The 25362-nt window shown below is 33.2% G+C and overlaps 1 long non-coding RNA gene across 3 annotated transcripts; it reads left to right on the forward strand.

Annotated features, from left to right (window-relative positions):
* The first annotated feature begins 5346 nt into the window (after positions 1–5346).
* LOC124898185 lies at positions 5347–25362 on the forward strand. Of its 3 annotated transcripts, XR_007055106.1 has the most exons (4): positions 5350–9266; positions 9361–9510; positions 11040–11117; positions 11220–12208. It is a non-coding gene; the product is annotated as an uncharacterized LOC124898185 (long non-coding RNA). The 3 variants fall into 3 exon arrangements; XR_007055105.1 differs by having other exon boundaries at positions 5347–9266; positions 11040–12208; XR_007055107.1 differs by lacking the exons at positions 11040–11117; positions 11220–12208 and adding an exon at positions 25096–25362.

A 25362-nucleotide genomic window follows, 5' to 3' on the forward strand; every position in this document is an offset into this window, starting at 1 on the left:
TTGTGTATTAAGGTGTCTATTACTAATACCTCAAAATTCATGGCATTAGCAATGTAATGGATCCAATACATGCATTAGCATGTTTAAAGATACTATTATCCCTCAAAAAACTTTTCACATCCTTTCCAACATATATATGGAGGATATTTTTATAAAAAAAAAAATTTAAGAAACTATTTAATTCATGTTATATTTAATACATCAAACTAAATACTGTATAAAAAAAATACAAGCATAACTAATGCAAGCATAACTAATACAAGCATTACTATACGGGCATTACTAACACATCATATTTTACATTATTCTTATACACTCTAGCAAATGACCCGTAAGGGACAATAACTAAATCACATAAGTTTTTCCCTTTTTAGGTTGTCTCCATATGTCGCCATATTGTAAGGAAAACTTTTTATTAAATTCCGCATACCAATAAAAATATTTTGGGATCTGCTTTCATACTTTCCCTTGAAAATAATTCTCAAATATAAAAGGCCAAACAAAATTCTCATGTGTTCAACAGATATTGTTTTGCTGAGTCGATTGCGCGCAAGACCATATTCTTTCTGTCTCAATTTGTTTTCCAAAAACCACTATTGTTTTCCAAAAATCACTCAACCTTCTTAAACCTCGTCTGTCATATCATAAATACAAAGAAAACTTGTTTTTTATCTTCTTCGTTATAATTATATTCTACATCCTTTTTTAATTTTTTCTATAAGGGCTTTAGATTTTCTGCTAATTTTGGTATATATTCTCTTACTTGGTTTACTAATCCTAAAAATGATTGTAATTTCTTTTTTGTATCTTATTCTTCTTTTGAATTTATTATTTTTTGTACTATATGTTGTTGCATTTTTACTCCACTTTTATCTATTTGTATTCCTAAAAATTCTATCTGATTTTTCATAATTTCAGCTTTCTTTTCACTTAAACTTATTCTCGATTTTTCTACTATATCCGTAAATTATTCTAATAATTTTAAATGTTCTTCTTTGGTCTTTGTATATAGTAGTATATCATCTATATATACTATAGGCAATTATTTAAAATAACTATCCATAAAATGTTGATATCTACCTGGTGCATTCTTATATCCAAATGGTAGTACATTCCATTCAAAAAATCCTCATGGTACCGTAAATGTGGTTAATTCCTTAGATTCTTCTTTTAACTTTAAATGGTAAAATCCTGATTTACAATAAAATTTACTAAAGTAATTATATCCTTGTATTTGTCTTATTTTTAATATCTTATTTGGTATTGGGTAATTATATGTCATGGTTTTTGCATTTAAATTTCTATAATCAATAATCATTCTACTTTTTACTCTTTTTTGTTCACTATGTTTATTTACTATAAATGCTGGAGTATTATGTTTACTATTACTTTTTTGTATGTATTGGTTTTCTAATAATTCTTCTATGTGCATTTTAAATTCTTTTAAATCGTCAAAATTATATGTTAATGATTTTTGGGTTATTATGCTATTTTTATCTATTAATTTAATTTTTATAGTGGTTTTATATTTTTCCCATCCTTTTAATGGATCTTCACTATATAATTGTTCTAATTTTTCTTAATTATTTCTATCTTACATATTGAAAATATAGTTATTTCTTTTTTATTTATTGAAAATACGACCAATTCTATTGTATCTTCAGTATTTTTTATATTTTCTAATTTTTGTGTAATTTTTTCACTTCCTCTATCCAATCAGTTTTCTTTCTTATTTTATTAGTAACTCTTTTCGCTCTTATTTTCTGTTTACATAGTGTTGTAAACCACCAATCCGTTCTAGTTATTACATGTGGGTATAATTTATCTAAAAAAGACATTCCTAAAAGTATATCTTTTGATGTTAGCTCATGCTTTTTCATAATATTTTTTAGTTGTTTGTTTTAGTCTAAGTACTTCTTGCATATTTTCATTAAGGAATTCTATATATTTTACATCTATAGTTTCCATGTATTTGTCTAAATTTGCTTTTATTTGTTTTTCTACTAATTGTATGTTTCTCATATCTTTTTTCTAAAATTCTAAATATACATAATTTATCATAGTTAGTGTGTGGGTTTGGCATGTAAGTATTTATAAGAGTAGTTCGGTAGGTGTGGTATATAATTAATTCTAGTCATAAAATATCTATCAAATATTTTTTTCAATATGATTTTTCTTATATCCACTATTTCTATATCCTTAAGTACTTATAAAACGAGTATTTCAGATGGATTATTGACAAGATATTGCAAGACAATTGGACACAAATATCCAGATCATCAATGTTCGAGATGTAATGGAGAAGATAATATTATCCCAGAAGTTCGGCTAGAATAAAATAAAAAATCAAGAAGATAAGCATGCCAGCTGGAAAGAAGATAAAAAAACAATAGATACGACAAGAAGAAGATATCAGCGAAAACAATAATGGAGATAAAAGACAAGCTATTAAATTGTGAAAGCGACATGTAACAAACTTTCACAATTTATTTTACGTAAATTATTAGAATTGTATAGGTTTTTGACTATTATTAGTCTAGGCTTTAATTAGTTTTTGTCTTTTTAGAAGACATTTGTAAAGAATAGTAAATGAGGTTAGGTAGATGTAGATAATTTTTGAAGACTTTTTGTAAAGTTTTAGAAACGTGTAAAATAAGGAAGGAAAACTTTTGTAAAGTTTCAGATTATAAATAAAAGGCATCGAAGGTAGAAATAAAAATAAGCCTTCATACATTGAAGCAAAAAATCTTTTGTCCACAACAAAAAATTTTGCTTATTTATTACAAAACAGGTATATTTTAATGGAAAAATCTATGGAGGAACAAAGCTTAGAATTATCAAAACTACCAGAACAGGTATATTCATTTACTATTATGAATAGCTAAATTCATAAATTCCTAACAATCATGATATGATAAAATAAGTTCATGTTAGTTGTTTTATAGTAGAATTATTCGAAAAATAGCATGTTAAGAAGTTCTATTTCTTTATTGCTTATTTCTAATTTTTCTTTAAATTGATTTATCTCATTTAATAATTTTTGTTCTTTATCTTTTTCTTCTTTTTCTTTCTGTCTTTTTTCATACAAATCTTTTAGCATTTGTAGTTCTCTTTCTAATTCAGCAATCCTACTATTTTTAGTTTCTTCTATTTTTCGTATTTCTTCTGTAGTTTGTTGTTTTATTTTTTCTATTTCCTTTTTTCTTTCTATTTCTTCTTTTTTTTTTCTATTCTTACCATAGCTGTCAATTTATCTTCTAATTTTAATTCCTCTTTTTCCAACATTAAATATAAATGTTCACCTATTTTCTTATACCTTCTTCCTAGATTAGAAAATACTATTTTTATTTTTAATCCTTTATGGTTTTCATATATTTTTTCATCTGTTATAAATTCTTCTTTGTTCATTTTTTATTTAATTATTAATAGATCATGTTGGTATGTATATTCTAGACTATCTATTGTCGAATCTAAAATTGATATTTCTTCTTTTTGTGCATTTATTGAGTTATTACTAACTCCAGCAATTATGTTATATTGTAGTCTTTTCTTATTTTTAATTCTTTGAATTTTTTAGATATTATTTGCAATTTTTAATAAATTATGGGAAAAATCTCAATATGCCACTGAACTATCAGAAATGACTCATTTATGCCATCAGTTAAAAGTTGAGCTCGTTTATGCCATCGCCGTTACAAAACCAGCTCATCATACCATTACTTTTTAATGGTGGTTTTTAAAAACAACTTTTTCATGTGGACTTTTATTAGAGGTCCATGTCATTAATTAAAATAAGCAAAAAGGCTCAAATATGCTATTGAACAATTATAAATGACTCATTTATGTCATCAGTTAAAAGTTCGGCTCATGTATGTCATCCCCGTTATAAAATTAACCCACTCATGCCATTACTTTTTAATGATGGGTTTTTAAAAATAGCTTTGCCACGTGGTCTTTTATTAGAAGTTCACACCATTAATTAAAAGAAATCAATATTGATTTCAAAATATCAGAAATTAGTTAGTATCGAGATTATTTATCTAAAATGATTTTTCAATAATGTATACTCCCTAATTTGTGATGGGAGAATGGAGAAGTTTTGTTGGTACGCCTCTTTATTTTTTTTCCTTGCCCTAATCGTTCATTGGCTTATTTTCTTGCAACTTCGGAGTATATATTGGAGTCACTGGAATTAAAACTAATCAGTTACTGTAGGATAAAATTTTTGAGGTTTCTGTTAACCATAACATTTATAATGATTTACAATGAACTACAAATAGCCAAAGGATATACATCAATCACTATTTTTTCTGATTAGAAAAATAGTTGTTGTTGTAGGAAAAAAATACTTTAATGAGTGTGGGTCGGGTTATGTTAAATGAATCAGTTGTTTTCACTGGGTCTAAGATATTTTGAAATTAGTATTCATTTATTTTAATTAATGTCGCAGACCTCTAATAAAAGGCTACATGGCAAAACTATTATTGAAAACCCACTATTAAAAAGTAATGATATGGGTAAGCTGATTTTATAACGACGATGGCATAAATGAGCTGATTTTTTAACTGATGGCAGAAATGAACCATTTGTGATAGTTCAGTGGCATATTTGAGCCTTTTCTCTTATTTTAATTAATGACGTGGACATTTAATAAAAAGTCATGTGGCAAAGCTGTTTTTGAAAATCACCGTTAAAAATTAATAGTATGGATGAGCCAATTTTGTAATGGCGATGGCATGAATGAGCCAAACTTTTAACTGATGGCATAAATAAGTCATTTCTGATAGTTCAATGGCATATTTGAGCCTTTTCCCATAAATTATTGATAGTCTTCATTATTTTAGAATTTTTACTCATTTATTGCCATATCTTAATTTTACATAATTTATTGATAATTATCTTTAATTTCATAAATTTTAAATTTTTTGCTAATTTATTATTATTTTAATATTTTTACACAGTTATCTGCATATGTACATAACATAACACTGTAATTCTTTTTTTACATATTATAATTTTAATTGTTTATAGCGTAATATATATTTTTAAAATATTATATTTATTAGTTGCATTTTTTTAAATAATTATACATCGATCTTTATATTTATTGCATATTATTTAATACAGTTTGCAAACGATAAAATCGACTCAATTATTTTAACACATAGAGTAATAAATCAATCAAATCAAAATCATATCAACTTTTTAAAGATGACAATTTTTTTGGTTAATAGTAACATACGATTGGTTAATAATAACACACTATTTATTGATTAAAAGGGGTAGTTCTTTATTTTTGAATAAAAATATGAAATTTCTTTTATAAATAAGGAGAAGAAGTTATTTTTTTTACACCACACAAAAATACACAAAATAAAGAAAAACCAAATCAGACTTTTTCTCTCTCAAACCAATGCATCTTCTCTCCTTTCCCACCTTCTCTCCCTCATCTTTCTCTTTCTCCTCTTTCTCCCTCTCACTGCCGCTAGCAACCATCGGAGTTCGGCAAACTTTTTGCTGGCAAACCACCATCTCCCCCAACAAGCACCACTGCCTACACTACCTTTCCCTTTTCCTCTTCCCTCTTCCCCTTTTATCTCAACGGAGGTGATTACCGACGAGCTACAAGTGAATCCCAACACCACCACCATTCAGGTGACTGTCGGGATCAACCAAAAACGATGCCAACTCCAGTGAACGGCACACCGCCAATGTTTTTCATTGAAACTTCGATGGATTTAATATTTGGTTAGCAAATAACTGTTGTGGTGACAATTCTCATGCTCTGTCTACTTAATTTGCTTTGATGTTAATATTTTTTAAATGGGTTTTTTCTAGCATTTCTCAGTGAATTTTGTTTTCATCCTGTTATGTGACTTATTTTTGTTATTTGTTTTGATGATATGTGTGACTGATTTTTATTTTTCTCTTCCATTCTAATTATTTCACGGCTATCCATTATCACATCTGGCCAATTTCTAGTTATTTAGTGACTTTCACTAGTTTAAGTTGAATACTTTATTGTTTAGTATTATATTAATTTGGAGTTATTTTGTTAAGATAATGTATTGATTTTCATATATTTTTTTGTTTTATTTAAAGTTTAATCGGTGTGGCATTTTATTTTAATGTCTTTTTAATTTAGATCCTACTTACCATTGTTAAATTGACCAATGAAATTATCTCTCCGACTTGATATTTGAGGCTATCCCATTACAAAAGACGGATTTTATTTTATCAAAATTATTATTTATATTAAGGACCGACACTTAGCAGATGAAGAAATTTTCGATTGATTTTTGAGGCCAAATAAAAGACGGCTATTACATATATAAATACGTAATAAAATAAATAAATTTGGGTGATGATGAAATTTTTATAACAATGCAAAGAGTTTTATGATTCCAATATCTTGGCAAGACGATTTAGGACGGCTAATAAATCAACAATCATATCGTAGCCATGCCATTTTAAAATCTAATCTGAGGCCACACTTTTTAACAAAATTAAATTTTTAAATACATATATGCACACGTACTTTTATAATTTATTTTGTTATTATTTATTTGTTACTAACATTATTATTACAAGTGTTTATATAAGTTATTAGGAATATTCATCGGGAATAACATGCAAAGAAGAACTTAAGTTTTACATTTGTATTTTTATATTCTTTTATACTTGTACAAATACTATTATAGAGAAAGCTTTATTTTTGGGTGTTGGGAGGGATATTCTTTGTTTACGCAATTCTTATCGCGTGTTAGGCAAATTTAGGTCGTTACTATTTATATAAAAGAATTAAATTGATTTAGATATTAAATCAAATAATTCATATTTTTTACGCTAAAACCATTACGTAATCTTTTCCTTTGAACTAATTTTTCTTTATTTAATCTTTTCATTTTTCATACATATTCTCATGTACTTTCGTTTATTTTCATACTCGTTTTATACATATATTTTTACAATAACACATGCAATTTATACATTCTTTATACATAAATTGTTTATATTGTTATAATATGCATTTTTGTATTTGTACTTACAAACATCAATTTTTTCTCTTTCTTTTAATAAACCTAAGTCTGGTCGGGAACCACATTTGTGGATTTTGAAGGGTACCTAATACCTTCCTTTTGGAATAATTTGAACCCTCACTTAGAATTTAAATTGGTTTCGTAGATTAGAATAAAGTCATACTTATTAAATAAATAAATAGGTTTCCCATTTTTCCTTAAAAATTAGGTGGTGACTCTGTATAAAATCAATTCTTTTTGAGTCCATAATGTCGTACTCATTTTGACCTTAGGTAAAAATAGGGTACGACAATTGGTAGTGGTGGTGATATTGGTATTGGTGGTGGTATTTATGGTGGTGTTAGTGGTCTTGGTAGTGGTATTGGTGGTGTTGGTGGTCTTGGTATTTCTATTAGTGGCATTGGTGGTGGTATTTGTATTGGTGGTATTGGTATTGGTGGTGGTATTAATGGTGGTATTGGTGGTGTTGGTAGTGGTGTTGGTGGTCTTGGTGTTTGTATAGGCGGAATTGGGGGTGTTGGTGGTGTTGGTGTTGGTATTAGTGGTCTTGGTGGTGGTGTTGGTATTGGTGGCATTGTTGGTGTTGGTATCGGTGGCATTGGTTGTGTTGGTGGTGTTGGTAGTGGTGGTATTAGTGGTGGTTTTGGTGTTGGTGTTAGTGGTGGTTTTGGTTTTGGTGTTGGTGTTAGTGGTGGTTTTGGTTTTGGTGTTGGTGTTGGTGTTAGTGGTTCATCTACTGCAATAGGTGGAACATTTATTGGGAGATATTAAAATAGGTCTTCAAACAAATTCCCACCTATTGCAACAAATGTTTCAGTTGTTGGGATTAAAACAAACTAGTAGCAAGACTGTTTTGATCTCATCCATCAGATTGTTCATTTGTTGGAGCAGATTATACATCTGCCGTATTAGATGATTCATCTGTTCCAACTGTTGGGTTATCTGTTGGAATATTTTTTTGTAATGTGGCGTATAAAAATTTATTGAAATTTGTCTTACCTTTTTTTAAAAATTATGCAGACATCAATTATAATGTGATTTTTCTTTTTCTGTTGTTTGTAGTTAAAAGATGCCTCCCAAAAGAAAAAAAAATTGAAAGTGGATCAACTTCTGACCACCTAACAAAAAAGGCTAGAGTACAAATGGATTTAGAGGAATTTCCTGATCAATCCCAATCTGGGAAAAGTGAAGCTGAGGAATGTTATGAAAATGATGTTGAGGGAGGTGGAGAAGACTATGTATAGGCTGGTAAGGAAAATAAAAGTGAGGAGAAAGAATAATAAGATAAACAAGAAGAGGAGGAAGTAGAAAGTGAAAAAGATGATGATGATCAACATGATGATAGTGCATCACCAATGGGGTGTGAATTAAGATTGAAATTCTAGCATGATCAGGTCAAAACTATTAGTATTGATAGGTTTCAAGTTACGATACTGATAGATGACCCTGCAGAACTAACTGGTGATTTTTTTACTTAAATCTCAGTTGGGAAACCTTTTAATGACTTTAGGAATACTATGAAGAAGGAAAAACTAGATGGATTTTTTAAGAAGAATTGCTTGGGAGACTTTCTTGATCTGGCTGAGGACAACAATGCTTGTTTCCAATTGAGCATGATATATGGTCTTCTCAAGCACAGGATCAAGTACGTAGGGGATGATAAATATCTTAAGGAGGAAGGGGGGCAAAAAGATGGATGAAATCTAGATCAACTACTGTGGTATGCCGGTTTGTTTTGGCATGAAAGAGTTTCCCATAGTGATAGGCTTGAGATACGATCATACACAATAACCACTCATCAAAGAAACATCCCACAAAAATTCCAAGACAAATAAGACAGCCAAAGCACCACCATCAAATAAAGGGAAGGCATTGTCCAAGCGACAACCTACCAAAACCAACAAACGTAAGGAAAAAATAGATGGGTTGTTAGACATTGTTGGGCGTGGCTACAGAGCCATAATGTTGTTAGAAGATCTCAAGGATAAAGTCATAACAAAGAAGTACAAAGAGTAATTGTGCTTAGTTTGGTTTGCTCATTCTGTTATATTGGCAAGAGATGTCTACAAAGTCATAGAAGATGATTTGTTGGGGTTTGCTGAGGATCTTGAGAAATCCAACAATCATCTCTGGGGATATGACAACTACAAGTTGACTGTCAAATATTTATTGATAAAGCTATCCCCAAAGACGGTCACCTTGTACATCTTTACTTCGGCTTTCATGGTATATTTAATCACTATTTGTATACTCTTGCATTAGTTTCTATTGAATAATTATTATGAATTTTTTTGGTTTGCTTTCTTTTTATATTTTTTAGGCTTGGGTGTTTGAAGTCATTTCTCCCCTCCAAAAGTAGGACCAGGATTATTCAGATGAGGTTTCTTATCCAAGGATCCTTATGTGGTTAGCTGCAGAAAGCAACACAAGAATTAAGGAGGTTGATCTCTTTAACAGTCTAGATGATGCAGTAAGTCTTCTTTCAAGTAAAATAATTTTACTCAAAAAAAGATATTGAAACAAAAGATTCATATGTTGCAATAGATTTATAATTCGTTACAATTTATCTTAATAGATTGCTCATCTGGTGCAACAGATTTGTAATCTGTTACGACAGATGAGTCCTTTTTTGCAATACATTACCCATTTATTACTTTGGTTACCTGATCCTTACTTACATATTACCTATCTATTGCAACTTATGCAACAAATAGGTAATCTAATGCAATAGATAGTTAATTTGTTGCCACATACGAATCATCTGTTACACCATAAAGATCATCTGTTGTATAAGTTATCTGTGTTAACATATAAACCAAGTGACTGCATTTTAATATTTGATTTAAACGTATTTACCCCTTTTTAGGCTGTGCATCCACGGATAGTACCCACTCAACAAAAGTTAGAGATAACTTCTTTTATTTCTCTATGTCTTGTTAATACAATAGAAGACCCAACAGTAGAGTTAATATAGAAAGAATTGGCTGGAGCAACAACCATAAGAAGAGTAGTTAGGCAAGGTCAACCTAATGTTGAGGCTCTTCATGACTAACCTACTGCAATAGATCTGGCTGCTACTTATGGGGGTATTGATGGGGAAGTTGTTGATGTTGGTGGCAGCCATGCTGATGCTGATGGCAGTCTTGATGATGAGCATGTTGATGCTCAAGAAACAAAAACATATTTGAAATCACCCCTTACACTGGTCCCTCTCACCCTTACACCACTCCCTCTAACCCTTATAGTGATCCCTCTCACCCCTCTTCACTCTAATGTTCTTATTGTAAATGCAAAGAGTGCATGGACAGACAGGATAAAATCTTTGAAAAAGTAGAGGCTATCGCTAAAGCTGTGAGGAATTGAAATTCAAGAGGGGTGTCATACCATCCAAGAAGGTGAGTAAGTCGTACAATCCTACAGTGCCAGTTAGGAAAAAAAGTAATTAAAAATATGCTCTCATTTATGAAACCAAAAAAATTGCAGCTCCTTCCTCTCCAAAAGTTGTTGAAGTTTAGGGACCATCAAAGAAGGTGGACATATACATAGAACATGACACCAAACAGAATGTTGTTCTAAGAAAGACCATAAATTCCAAGAAATACGCAAAAACTTTCATGATGAATACCCTTTCCCCTAGGAATTCAAGAAGATTACAGATATGGATCAGTGGTACGTGGATACGGTAAGTTTACTTTTTCTAATCTATCCTTCTAATATACTCCACGAAGAAGAAGCTACGCAATAGATGTGTTATCTATTGTAATATCGAGGCATTCTGGTGCAACTAATAGTGGTTCTATTGCAACAGATTGCCCATCCGTTGCATAAGTTGCATTAGATGGGTAATCTGTTAATAGATTCAGAGAACCCTGTGGAACAAATGGGCCATCCGTTGCATCTTTCCACTTTGTTTTTATTTTTTAAAATTACTAACTTATTTTAAAATTATCTTCTTATACCAAAGTATGTTAATGAAATTCTCTGCCTTATGAGGTGTAGGAAATTAACGTACCCGGAAGCTTATGATGCTGGCGATAGGATAATGGACCTCAATTTCTACAATAATTTCAAGGATAGGTATGATGAGCTCATTCAGCTAGCGTCAACTCTAGATAGCCCGGTATTTGATTTATTAGTTTCTAGATTACAATGAGATGAAGATATGATTAATTATGTCAGATGAAAGAGGCCATATCCACACCGAAAGAGTTAGATCAAGGTCAAGAGAATTCTTGCAGTAATGAATGTGGAGGTAAAAGATTTTCTGGCTCTTGAGATACTACTCAAGGATGGAATGATGAAGGTTTATGACTGCAACGAACCTGTCTTTGACGAGGATGATTATTTTACCCATATGTAGCCACTATTTGATTTATTCCCCAACTTGTTGAGGCAGAGTAAACTAATGGATCATTTTCCAGTGAAAGTGCTGAATGAAAGATGGGATTTTAAGGTCGAAACAAGGACATAAACCTTCTAAGAAATGAAATCAGTGCCGCATGCAGGTCATATGCACTTGAATACATCGAATATTTACTGATCGGTATAGAAATGGCCGAGCCAATGACCTTTCTGTGTGACAACATTGTGGCAAGGATACAAGAGGTGTGGGCTTATGGGGTATTGATTAAAGGTTGGATCCTGTGAATATAAACGAAGAAGATGTAGAAACACAAACACCACCATGACAATTTTTATTTCAAGTCACTTTACATGTAGTGACAATTGTTTATGTTTGATGAAAGTTGAATTATTTATAATGCAACCGATTGCCTATACGTTGTAACAAATAGTCTATCTATTCTAATAGATTGATTATCTGTTGCAATAGGTTGATCATCTGTTGCATTATATAGATGTTTATATCTAAGTCTATCTGTTACAACAGATAGACTATTTATTGCAATATATAGTCTATCTATTGCAACAGATAAGTCATTTATTAGAACAAATCAAATTAGTAGGAACACCTGCTTGATAATTTCCAACAGATGACCTACATGTTACCACATATGTCAAAATCGGTTTGATACTTTCCAACAGATATCGCGTCTGTTGCAACAGATGCATTATTTGCTGTAAAATTTGAATCTAGTATTTTATTTCAATTAATAAGTTCAAATCTAAGGATAAAATAAAATTCATAGACAAAATAAAATAAATTGAAGCCTTCAGAAATTACATGAAATAAATCAACAAATAAATGAAATGTAAAAAAATTATTATGGGTACAGATGATCTACTCAACAAATAAATCAATAATTTAAGTTTTGGTGCCAATAATTCCTAAGGAGAGGTTATTACTTTGACAGACTCAAGCTATAAAGATCTACTCAACAATTTAAGTTTGTTAGTTCTTTTGGAGCCTCGTTTGAGATGTTGAACCCTTTAAACGGGTAACTATTCCATTTTTCCGGACTGACATGCTTCACATTTTCTTTATTTTTGGAAGTAATTGATGGATTATGAACTGTGATATTATGCTATTCAGAAATAGCTTCTACTGTGACATCCACCTAGAAAGCCAAAGTTATCAATGCTAATCACAGAGATACAAAAAAAATAGAAAATGATAACTCATCTATTTTAGCAAATCAAATAGATCTTCTTCTTATTTTATATTATCCCAACAGATTATCTATCTATTGCAATAGATGGATCATCTGTTGGGATAAATTAAAACATGAGGAAAACTTGTATGATAATTTTCAACAGATGACTCATCTGTTGCAATATATAACTCATCTTTTTGGAAAAATAAATAGTAAGAAGTTTGATTTAATTTGTCCCAACAGATGACCTATCTGTTGCAGTAGATAGCTCATCTGTTGGTACAAATTAAAGCATTACAAATAACTGTTTGATTTGCTAAAATAGAAGAGACATATGTTGCAACAGATAATGTATCTGATGCAACAGGTTAGTCAACTATTGCAACAAATGTATATATATGTTTGATAATTTTCAGCAGATGTACCATCTATTGAAATAGATATGTGTCTATTTATTTATTAGAACAGATGATATATATTCTGCTTCTTCAGCTCATGTTTCTCTTCTGTGGTCCTTGTATATAGATCAAAGGTGCAAGACAAAGACAAAAGAGTTGTAATTTTGCTTTTTTTTGATGCGTAATGATGCCTTGAAAATTTTCCTCCTTCTCCTCTTAGCTGCCTTAATCTCTAATGGGGTCTATGGATATGAAATCCTCTTTGATTGAATGACAACCCTCTTAGATGTCAACTCCTTTGCAGAAATAGTTAATGCGTTAATAACATTAATCACTCCATCATGTTTTCCTTTGCAGTCTTGACATTTGCATGCAAAACATTTGCTAGGAGGGGCAAAATTTGTATAACCAGTATGATCCTAATCATAATGGTTTGTTATTTCAAAAATTATAAGAGGAGCATCATAAGCCCCAACAGCAGCACCACTACCACATACTACCACCACCCACAGCTCCATCACCACTAACACTATCAACAACAACAAGCCCACCCTCCAAAATTATTTTTCTTGTGATGGATGCTACTCCAACCAATTGCTTTTTTATTTTATCAATGACCTTAGAGTCCGATAAAGTTTGCATAGACAATAAAGTAAGAAAAAATGACATATTCAACTCTTAATTGGTCGAAACAAGCCACATATGCACAATCTAAAATAAATTAGTACATATATTAGAATGATAATTAATTCATTTAAAAAAATCATTAATTAAAATAAAAACTTAATTAAAATCATTAATAAGAGATCAAGAAATTTGTTATTTTTATCACTTTTAGCCGACAACCATCTCAAGATTCTTGGACATGAATCTTCTTCCCGGTAGTTCACTTGTTGTCTCAAATAAGGAATGTCTTCAAATGCCTAAGACTATAAAATAACGCCAATAAATCAAAAATATTATTCAATAAAATATAAATGAATCATTATAAAAGAAAAAGTTACAATGAAATCCTAGGGAAAGCCATATAAGTTGATTGTCTCTGGCGTTAACGGAGTCAACAACTATTTGACCGTCATTGTGAAGCTTTCATAACCCCAAGGATAGGTGTTAAATTCCTCAAGATCCTCGGAGCACTTTATTAAATCAAGCGGTACATTGTTGTTAACGTCTCTCCCCCAAAGAATATTATGTACAAATCAAGTCAAGCACAATGACTGCTTGTGCTTCTTTGAAATTTTTTTACCTTTCAACACTTCTATCAAATTTTTATTTTTAAAGCTTGGAACAACAAGGGACACCAAGTCATCACCATCAATTGACTTGTCTCTGCCTTTTTTGGGTGTGGGGGTATTTTTTTGGGTTAGAATAGGTATAACTTGAGAAATAGAAGGAGGATAATATTTTAGTTAGTAACTATGGCAAACTCCTTCCAACCAAAATAAACAGGTATGCTACAGTAATTTATCCACACCTCATCCATCTTATCTATATTTTCATACATTAACCTATGCTAGAGAAGATCATATACCATTTTCATTTGGAAACGAGCATTGTTGTCCTCCGACAAATCAAAATATTGCCCAAAGCAACTATCCCTGAAATACGCATCCAATTTTTATACTTGAAGTAATTTTTGGAAGTCATCGAAAGATTTTCCCATGGCTGACTTAACCATGAAATCACCAGTTAAATCTATGGCACTATCGCACTGCATCTTACATGATAACTATCAATACTGAAGGTTTTGACCAACTCTTTAATGGAAGGACTATTAGATTTTGGATCATCTCTTTTGAAATATTTCTCTGCTCCATGTTCTTTATCTTCTGCTTTTGATTGATATATCACTTGTAAAGCAAGCTCATAAAGTGGTGGATGTAGCCTAGCTGCTTCACTTTTTCTTTTACTTGAACTTGATTCAGTTTCTTTTCTTTTGGGAGCCATATTATCTAAAAATAACAGGAAAATAAAAAAAGATTATAATTGATTAATGCATCGCTAAAAAAGATAACAATAAATCTAATATGTACAACAGTAAAATAGCATTTCCAACTGATCACACATCTGTTGCACCAGGTAGGTTATCTGTTGTAACATATAACTAACTTGTTGCAACAGATAAGTAATATGTTTGAAACAATAAAAACAGATCACTCATCTATTGAAACAGGTGACTGGTCTGTGTAACAGATCAACTGTCAATATTATTTAAATTTCTTCTAACAGAAGCATCATCTGTCGCAACAGATGAATTATCTGTTGCGAGAAATCAAAGTCTTGGACATGTGCTGTTGGAATAGTTAATAGGATTTCATCCAACGGATTGTTCATGTCATGACCCATTTTTGAGTAATGATGGAACCTACCATAACCCACCAGTAGGTAAGCCAACACCATAACCCAGAGCCAATGCAATGGATTACCTTGATAGGAAAATCCAATATGGAACCTATATGGGAACTCAATATAACAAAGATATTCCACAAAGAAAAAAATAACATTCGAATACCAATCTCATGACCTAATAGTATTAGTTTAAGAGTATCTCTACATTCGACAATAGAAATTAAAACTCAACAACAAATAGTCTTACATAGTCTCATACATTTGTCTCGAATACAAAACGCAGAATAACGCTAGATGGGAAAAAGGGCAACTCTAACTCCAAGAGCTTACCCCTATATCCTGATAATCAGCATTGCACGATCTTGACTCAACAGTGGCAACTAGAACTCGGGTCTACACCAAAAAGGAATAGAAATATAGTATGCGTACCAAAACACGGGTACTCAATTGGCATCATCAGACGACTGAGCTAAATTATAATATAAGGACGATATAGAGTAAGATAATAACTTAAAGTCAAGGTACAAAATCAAATCTGAATCTTTTCCAATATCACTGTATAAGATAACTAATCAACTAGAACAATAGTATGACATTCTGTATTCATATATACCATAACTTTCAAACACCATGAGTAATCATTTTGGAAACGTAAAGCTGCATATATACAATAACAATCATGTAATTACCATAATCAACACAACTACCATCATTAGAATATATAGCAAAAGAACTTACCACGATGTCCTATACCGCCAGGAAGTAGACATACGGAAGACAAATAAAGAACTCATCACGACGTCCCATACCACCAGAGAGTACACCAAAAAATCAATTCATCAACATATCAAGGCACAGCTACACAAACAACTCACCAAGGTTGCGGGTTGTACATTCCCACTATGGCCTCTTACCGAGGTCTACAATCATCATCAACACAATAATTTGACACAACAAAACTGATATCACCATAACATAGTTACATAGTTATTTAATCTCTAATTCAATAATAAACTTAATGTCTAGCCTATACTAGCTAGCCTCTATTTCTATGATCCACTAGTTTGCAAGTCTACAAGTTTACTAGTCATCAAATAAGGAAAAACTACAAGTTACTAACACTATTATTTATTCGCCCATCACAAAGCCATCTTCTAGTTAGCCTCCTAATTATATAAGTCATCAATTAAGCCACCACGGCATCACATACTAGATGTTGACTTAACCACTAGTAATACAATACTAGGTCTATTATCATTGAACATATTGCAACCTTAAGGACTAGTTTCCATATTTTAGCTAAATATCGTCCACCAACTAGCTCACTAGGCGTCTAGCCTACAAGTTTTAGTCATTTATTAGATAAAACTAGCCATCACATAAGCCACTTCACTAGCGAAATTCCATATTATAACCATTTATCCAAGTGAATAAGATTTACTCGGTAAGCCCTAGGTTCTACACAAGATTACACATATCAATTAGTTTTCCAATACTTAGCTTAATCCACTTCTAGTTACTACTTAGAGTTAATAAAGATCACACCTCTTATCTAGTAATTAATGACAAAGAATAGATAACAATTTACCAAGGAAGGCATCATGTCCCAAGTACACAAATGGATTTAGCCAAACACTGCATAATCTCATATACAACCATGCATTCACATATATACTTACCACATATAATGTTATCACGTCATTATTACCTCTTCTGGATTCACCGTGCATCATCATAATATCAACATATCCCCCAGATTCACCGGGCATCATCATAGCATCAATATATCCTTCAGATTCACCGGGCATCGTCATAACATTAGTATATCCTCCGAATTCACCGGGCATCATCATAACATCAATATATCCTTCGAATTCATGGGCATAAACATAACATCAATATATTCTTCAGATTCATCGGGTATCATCATAACATCAATATATCTTCCTAATTCACCGATTATCATTATCACAATAACACATCTGTCAAGATAATGATATACATATATATATATATGTAGTCAAATAAATAAGCATGTACAACCCACAATGATAGAGTATAAGTGATGTAAGGTAACTCATTACATCATACTTTACTATTAATCATCACTATATAATATAAGTAGATGCATAAGAATGAGTATCTAAATGACATACGCAATCACCATTTTTCAAGTTAACATGTTCATAAGCAAGTCAGTTATAAGTCAAGTGCATGCTCTCTAAATGCCTCTTTTACACCCACTTTTCACAAAACTAACCCCAAAGGAAAATCCATCACATAAACATTAGCTTAATCATTAGGCTTGGGTCATAGCAAGGGTGATAAAATAATTAGAGGTTCACTAGGTGAACTTATCAATAAGCCAAGAGATAGCATAACCATAGGTTCAATTTACAAGACTTTCCAAGGCTATCCATATCATGACAACAAGATAATCAATCAAGTATACACATTATCTAACCATTGACCACATGCATATCCAACAACTGAGTTCAACCATTATAACCTTAATAATGTAACTTAGACGTTCATCAAGTATCTAGGTCACTAGGGAATTATATAGTTCAAGCTTAAGGTAGGTCAAGTCCCACTCCTAAATCCCAATAATGGCAAAGTTCACTTCTACAAGGCTAACTTCTACCCGAAATTAGGCTATGTTATCTAATCACACCATAAGGGCTTATCAATTCTTACTAGGCCTATGAGGGAAAAATCCTCTTCAAATATCCTTTCTAAGTCACCCCAAACACTAAGGCCAATTCATAGCTACTCATATATAGGCCAACATACTCTTAAGATTAGTCAAAAACATCATTCTCCTCTACTGGATCAACTAAAGTATTCTCATTCTATTCATGAGACTACAAGTACAACTATCCAAGGTTCTAGGCGATAATCAACATCACATTTTAGAAGTTTAAGAGCCTGCGAGGATCAACTAATCCTAAGTATTATCATACACCTATTTATCATCTAAGACCCCATCCAATCTTAAAAGATATCATAAATATACTACAATTAAGCTCAATCTAACTACAAGTAAGCCCAACCAAACTTGAGTCCAATTGCTCACGAACCAACAAGCTTTGCCTTTCCTTTATTTGAAGCTTCTTCTTCCACGATCCAAGCTATCACAGCATAATCTAAGCATTATTGCAAGATTAAAAACACCCATTATGGCACCATCATGCCATTGGTACAAAATGACACCAAACCCCCTAATGGGTACTATCTTCGAAAAATGAGTTTACGAGACCAACCCATTGCTCAACTATTATTAGGGAGCGATAACCCTCAAGAAATTTGGATAAATTAATCACATTTGTGGCAACACTTTAGCCTCGAAGAGTTAGGGGTTTTGGGTCTAGAAATCAAGAAATTAAAACCAAACTAGAAGGAATCTTACCTTAGATATGTAGCAAAAACGTATTACATAAGTTATTCAAGCTCTTACTCAATCCACAAGGTTCACTTGAATATTTTACACCCTATCAGGGTTTAGAGCTAAAGTGGGAGGCAAAAAATGGCCAAAATTTTGGGCAAGACAACCCTTAAATAGGCTTTGCCTAAGCCTCAGGTAGTGTGGTCGCAGACCCTGCTTGGTCATGGCACCATATTTGTACCCCTCACGCTGCGGTCACAGTATCTCTCCCTATAGAAAGCACGATTGAAGTTTAGAACTTGGTTTTAGGCATCGACCAATGCCTAGAGATGTATCCGAAGTCTATTTCAAGCAAATAAGATATGTAACCACATAGATTTTGATGGTTCGGATGTATTGATGAAATTAAATTTTGCATTTAGGGTCATTTCACTAAAGGTTTTGCTCAGTGGTGAATTAGACCCATAAAGACTTCAAATGGAGAAAGTGTTTCTAAATACCAAACAAACCGCCAGGTAATCGAACTATCGGTTCCATCAAGTTACAAATGACTTGGGGCAGCTATGGAGAAGCTCTATAGAGAAAAATAAGTAAGAACGCGGACAATGACCTGAAGGGTCATTACAACATCCACTACTAAGGAACTTTTGTCCCCGAAAGTTAAAGACAAAGAAGATTATTAAAGTCTTGAACAAATTAGAATACTGGGCCCATATCTCTCTCTCGACCTCCCAAGTAGCCTCCTCTAATGGTGATGCCTCCACTGAACCTTGACTACCAAAATCTCTCTAGAATGTAGTCACCTCACATCACTAGCCAAAATAAGCATGGGCTCCTCCATAAAGGTCATCTGGTCGTCCAACTGGACCGAGTCCTATCTAAGCACATAAGAAGGATCTAGAATATACTTCTACAATATAGAGACATGAAAAATTAGATAAACAACGGCAAAGTCTGAAGGCAAAGCTAACTCATAGGCAACTTTGGCCACTTCACGAAGGATCTCAAAAGGACCAATATAGCGATGGCTAAGCTTACCCTTCCCCCTAAATATCATCACACCTCTTATAAGGGAAAAACAAAGGAATATATGATCACAAACTCCAAATCTCAAGGCACAGAGTCTACGGTCGGCATAGGCTTTCTGCCTACTATGGGCTGCTCTCAGCTTATCCTGAATCACCCTGACTTTATCCAATGATTCCTAAAGCAAATCTATACCAAGGGGTTTAACCTCGGATGTCTCAAACTATCCTATAGGGGAACGATATCTCCTATCGTACAAAGCCTCATAAGGCACCATCTCAATGCTTAAATGGTAACTGTTGTTGTAGGCAAATTTTGCCAATCCTAATTATTGGTCCCACTATCCTCCAAAGTCCATAACATAAGCTTGGAGCATATCCTCAAGCACCTTAATAGTCTGCTCAGACTGACCACCCATCTGTGAATGAAAGATTGTACTCAAATCCACTCGAGTACCCAACTCCTTCTAAAATTATCTCTAAAATAGCAAAGTATATACAGAACCATGATCTGATATAAGAGATACAAGGAACACATACAAATGAACTATCTCTCAAACATAAATTTAGGACAATCTCTCAGCACTAAAGGTTATTTGAATAGGAAGGAAATATGCTGACTTGGTCAAATAATCCACAATAACCCAAATACCATTGTGACAATGGGAAGTATGGGGCAAACCACTAATGAAGTCCATGGTAATCCTTTCCCATTTCTACTTAGGAATAGGTAACCTCTGAGTCAAACCGTCTGGATGCTGATGCTCGGCCTTAACCTACTGACAGCATAGGCAATAAGCTATGAAGTCTTCCATATTTCTCTTCACACTGATCCACTAATAAAGCTGTCTTAACTCTTTATACATCTTGGCTATATCGGGATGAATAAAATATCTTGAGCTATGATCCTCATACAGTATCAACTGAATTAAGTCATCAAGTCAAGGAACATAAATACGACCCTAAAACCTAAAAAAACCCTCAGAATCTATGATGTGTCTCCTAGACTCACCACTCATCACCCATTCATGAAGAAGGCTTACTATCCTCAAACTGACGATCATGAATCTTCTCAAATAAGGAAGACCTCACCTCCGCACAAGCCAAAATCCTCGCAGGATCCAAAATATCAAGTAAAACAATCAAATTGGCTAAGGACTGGATGTTTCGTGCCAAGGGCCTATGAGAAACTGATATACATGTCAAACTACACATACTCACTACCTTTTGACTCAATGCATCATCCACCATATTCGCCTTACCTGGATAACACAAGATAGAAATATCGTAGTCCTTTAGCAACTCCATCCATCTGCGCTAGCAAGCATTAAGATCTTGCTAGGTCATAAGATATTGAAGACTACGATGATCAATGAAAATCTCACAATTCATACCATACAAGTAATGCCTTCAAATCTTGAGCGCAAAATCTACCAATGTCCAATTGTAAATCATGAGTGGGTTAGTTTCGCTCATGAACCTTAAGATTTCTAGAAGCATAGGTAATGACACGACCCTATTGCATCAAAACACATCCAAGACCAACCCTAGATACTTCACAAAACACTGTGAATCCCTCTGCCTAAACTGGAAGACTAACATCGGGGGTAAAGTGAGACAATCTTTGAGCTTTCCTAAGCTCAACTCACACTCCTCGGACCATTAGAAAAAAAACTTCCTTTTGAGTTAATCTAGTCATAAGGTTTGATATGGTAGAAAATTTCTCGACAAATCATCTTTAATAACCATCCAAACTAATGAAACAACGAACCTCAGTCAAAGATTTGGGCCTAGCCCATGATGGGTGTGCCTCATACTCGTCGCCAGGATAATTTAGTTTGGGTTATAGAATGAATGACCAAATTAGCTCATTTTGTTCCAGTTCATACCTCTTATTCAGCCGAGGATTACGCCAAACTCTACATCAGAGAATTGGTCAGATTGCATGGTGTTTCATTGTCTATTGTCTTAGATAGAGGTACCCAATTCACCTCTTATTTCTGGAAAGTGTTCCCAAAGGGTTTTGATACCCAAGTTCATCTCAGTACAGCCTTCAATCCTCAGCCAGATAGTAAAGCAGAAAGGACTATTTAGACTCAAGAAGATATGCTGCGAGCGCGTGTAATTGATCTAAAGGGTAGTTGGGATGACCACTTGACTTTGATTGAGTTGGCATACAACAACAGCTATCACTCCAGTATTAAGATGGCTCTGTTCGAAGCTCTATATGGTAGGAGATGCAGATTTCAGTCAGTTGGTTCAAAGTTAGTGAGGCCTCAGTCATAGGACCTGACTTAGTATTGGATACTTTAGAAAAATTCTAGTTAATCAGAGAAAGACTCCGAGCTGCTTAGAGCCAATGGAATTCTTATGCAGATGTGTGTAGAAAAGATCTCGAGTTTAAGATTAGTGACTATGTCTATCGAAAGATCTCTCCCATAAAAGGAGTGAAGAGGTTCGGCAAGAAGGGAAAACTCAGTCCCTGATATGTCAATCCCTTCAAAATTCTCAGTCGTTTTGGCAAGGTAGCTTATGAGCTCGAATTGCCTTCAGATCTAGCCTCAGTTCATCCAGTATTCCATGTCTCTTTACTCTAGAAGTGCATAGGTGACCCAGCAATTGTAGTCCCTATTCAAAGCATAGATGTTCAAAACAGACTCTTTTATGAGGATATTCCAGTCGAAATTCTAGACTATCAACTTGTAGACTAAGGAACAAAGAAGTCTCTCTAGTCAAAGTTCTTTGGATGAATCAGTCCGTTGAGGGAGCTACTTAGGAAGTAGAAGCAGATATGCAAACCAAGTATCCTCACCTTTTCCTCTCTAACTTAGATCAAGCTCAAGGTAACAGTTCTCCTTAAGCTTTTCAGTTTTCATGTCAATATTTCAGTTACAACTTGGTATCAGTCTCATGTTTAGGATTCTATTTTTAAAACTTAATACTAAGTACCATTGCATATCTATTCATATGTTCATGCATTATATTAGTCATGTGTTCATGCATCAGACATACATTCTCCTAGTAAGAAACTCAGTTATCAAAAATCTCAGTCCTGTGTTCATGAGTGAGTGAAGTCATGAAATCATGCATCAGATATGCATGCTCAGTATAAATCTCAGACATGTCAGTCATGCTTCATTTTTTTATGGTTAGTATGTACTTCAGCCTATCATTTCTCCCATCTCAGTTAGTCTCATTCAAGGATGAATATTCCCAAAGGGGAGATATTATAATACCCCAAAGTTTTCTAACTAATTTCGTCCCAAGAAAGTCTAGTATTATCTTCTAAATTGAATGATGTTTATGTTTTTAGATTTTCCCCATGTGGGAAATTCAATAAGATTTCCATCAATATAAGATTCGCTCTAATTTGATAAATGGGTAAAAAGTTCTGACTATTTCAGTTTATTGTCATAAAACAGCAGTATATTGGTCAGTGGCGCACCGCGCCACAAGCTAAAATGGAAATTGTCCTTTCTCCAGTGTCTCAGTGCAATTTTTCCCACGTTCCGTAAAACTTCAAGGTCGAAAATAAAGTGGCAATGTGATGGCTCCGCGTTGCACCATTCCTCTATTTCCCAATTGTGAAATTCCAGTAACACAGCGCGATAGCGCCGTGTCTCGCTAGGGGTCCAGTTCGAGAAATTTTCACAAATCTAAAAGACGCATCTAGAGTTATATGGGTCAATTTTCCACCCCTATTTAAGCCCTTTAACACGAGGTTCAGCTATTTAAAACCCAAAATAAACTAGTTTATCTCAATTTTCTCTCAAGAACAAGCTAGGGTTTCAATTAGGAATTTAATTTCAAGAAAGTCTCTCCGTCAATCTTCACAAAACTAAGAACTAAGGTATCCGTTGTGTTGATTTATGGATTCCTTTCATCCATAAAGCTCAAGAACCTTATTTTAAATTACAAATCATGATATTTATGTTGTGGGTCAATTGTAACCATGTTTATCTTGTTATATTATTCCCAAGTTGGAATATTTATGTGTTTTCATGAAACTACATTAGCAAGTGAGTGAAATCCATTAAATGAGTTATTTATAATGTGTCAATTTGATGATTAGGCCTATGCCCTAAGGGTGCATGCAAGGTGTTTGATAAAATGCCTAGGAAGATAGAAATTTTGCACTATAGCTAAATTATGATACAAAATGACTTCCATGTTGTTCTTATGTATTGGAATTTGTTTGTTGGATTGCTCATGAGTTGACCTTATGAAATTATTCTATGTATATATGATATCTTATTCACTTACAAAGCTATGGTAATCAAATGCCCATGAAATATTTCCAATTATTGTATTATGGATTGTTTATGATTGGTCATGCATTCAAGAATGTCATGCCTTGTCAGTTTTCTTCCATCGAGTCCTGGGGGTACTTGTACCCGAAAAATATAGTTGTGTTCCTAGAGTCAGTGACATGTTTCATGATATCCTCAGTCAAGCCATGATCTATTGAACTCAGTCAGTCATGTGACTCAGGAAATCTCAGTAATTCAATAATCTCAGTACTATTTCATCATTCAACGAAATTCAGTTAATTCAATCCAGTTCAGTCCAGTAATCCATCATCAGTGTCTATTAAGATGGGAGTAGAAATTAGCACCGAGTGAACCCAAGGATGGGAAATCACCTGTTATATAAAGGTGTGATTCTTAGAAGCAATCCTTGCGTTCTAGAACTATGTAGCCAGCGTAGGTTGAGACATCATAGCTTGCTATATGAGGGTAAATGAGGTGGCTTAACCTGTTATATGAGGGTTCTCACTGTTCTCACTAGAGTTACCTGTTATATGAGGGTTACTCATAAATTGTCTAGATTGTCCTTACCAGTGGCACAGTATTGACACCCTTCCAATTAAGGTTACTGATTGAACCCCAACTCAGCCATAATGGTGTATTAGGGGCATGTCGGTTAGATAACTACTTACCATAATTTAAGTTACAGAATTTAGGACTATCAAATACAGTCATTCAGTCTCAGTATTAGAACTTAGATAGTTCTACAGAATTTAGGACTATCAGATACAGCCAACTCAGAACAATACAAAATGCAGCTAGTTTCATCAGATTTAGGACTGTCAGATACAGTCACTCATGTTATCAGTTATATCAGTCATCAAAACTCAGTTATCAGTTATGTTAGTTATCAGTAAACTCATGTTATCATGATCTCAATTATAATTACTATGTGTTCATGCAGGTATTCTCACGTTCATATTAGTCAGTTAGCCAGTATCGTTCATGCATATGAACCCCATGCATTTAGCCTACCTCACATGCATACCAATATATTCAAAGCACTGACGTATTTATGCTATGGTGTTTTATGCCATAGGTTTCAAAGCACGAGCTCCAGAGCATCAGTAGATTCCATATATCAGCAGTTAGTTAGCAGTGAGTCCTCATTCTTCGAGGACATGATTATGTCTTTATTATCTCATTAATTAATTTATTAGTTAGAGTTATTTGGGGACCATTTCCCATCAACTCCTTATTCAGATAGTTCATTCAGTTAGAGGCTTTTCAGACTAGTGTGTTCAGACAGTTATTTTAGTGATTTGGGTATTTCATACCCCATCCATATATTATGATTTATTAGTGA

This window comes from Capsicum annuum, chromosome 4 (genome assembly GCF_002878395.1).
Source record: "Capsicum annuum cultivar UCD-10X-F1 chromosome 4, UCD10Xv1.1, whole genome shotgun sequence".
Taxonomy (NCBI): domain Eukaryota; kingdom Viridiplantae; phylum Streptophyta; class Magnoliopsida; order Solanales; family Solanaceae; genus Capsicum; species Capsicum annuum.